The sequence below is a fragment of the Dipodomys spectabilis genome, unplaced genomic scaffold (assembly GCF_019054845.1).
Source record: "Dipodomys spectabilis isolate Male_0828 unplaced genomic scaffold, ASM1905484v1 ptg000003l, whole genome shotgun sequence".
Classification (NCBI taxonomy): domain Eukaryota; kingdom Metazoa; phylum Chordata; class Mammalia; order Rodentia; family Heteromyidae; genus Dipodomys; species Dipodomys spectabilis.
In genome coordinates, this window is record NW_024870680.1 from 7792837 (window position 1) to 7794177 (window position 1341).

Here is a 1341-nt window from a genome sequence, read left to right on the forward strand (position 1 = left end):
GGTCAGATAAGTTGATGTTAGGTGAAATGAACCCCAAGATAAGGACTCAAATGTTTTTTCTTTCATGCAATTGTTTCTAACTTATTTATAAGATGATTTCTTTGTTGCTTTGTATGTCCCTCCCCCACGGTATACCCTGCTTTCATTGCATTTGATGTTGGTATAAGTTGTGGAGGGGAAGGGAAAAAAAATTGTTTAAATAAGGATACAGGTGGACCCATTGTAACAATGAGTTGTACAGTCCTTATGTCGAAAAAGGAACTATATGACTTTGGCGGCGGGATCTGGTGGGGGGGGGGGGAATGGGAAGGGATGGGAAGGGGAAACAAAGGAGGAGGCAACAATGCTTGATAAGAAATGTACTCATTACCTTGCTCATGTAATTGTAACCCCTCTGTGCGGTATTTTAACAATAAAAAAATTAAAAAAGTATGTCAGGATGTGATTTGAAAGGTCAATAACAGGAAATAGAAAGTTAAAGGAATTTGTCACAGTGTTAATTATTTTGCTTGTGTTCTAGGACTGAGACTTGAATGTAGGGCTTACATATCATTTCCTTTAGCTTTTTTGCTTAAGCTTATTGTTCTACCCTTTGAGGAACATCTCTATTTCCATTTATTTTTGTCAGTCATGGGGCTTGAACTCTGGGCCTAGGTACTGTCTCTCAGCAATTCAGCTCAAGTCTAGCACTCTACCACTTGAGCCACAGCACCACTTCTGGTTTCCTGGTGGTTTATTGGAGATAAGAATCTCACAGATTTTCCTGACCTGGCTGGCTTTGAACAGTGGATCGCAGCCTCCTGGGTAGCTAGGATTACGGGTATGAGCCACTGACACCCGGCTCCATTTCCAATTTTTTAGTGGTTAATTGGAGATAAATCTCACAGACTTTCCTGATCAGTTGACTTTGAATTGTGATTATCTTACTACACTTGATCTTAGCCAAAAGGCCAAGAAATGATTTGTGATTATCTTACTACAACCATTTGAGGAGCTAGTATCACAGTTGTGAGCTACTAGCACTTGTAGTTTGGCCTAAATTATTGTGATAGGAATGGAGACTATGAGTAGTAATTGACAATAGGTGGGAATAATGGCATTAGAATCCAGTACTCAAGATAGCCTTTTTCATTTTCTGTATTTATATCCCTTTAAAGTAGTTTTGACTATTTCTTGTGCGGGGTGTGAGGGAGAATTTTTTTCAGTAATATTAAAAGGTAAAGTTTGCCTTATATGTAATTGATCATACCTATAACATTATAGTATGCCTGACAAAAATATTAAAGTAAGGAGGCAGAGATTTCTGTTTGTAAGGGAAAGCATAGCAGTAGAAAAATAAAC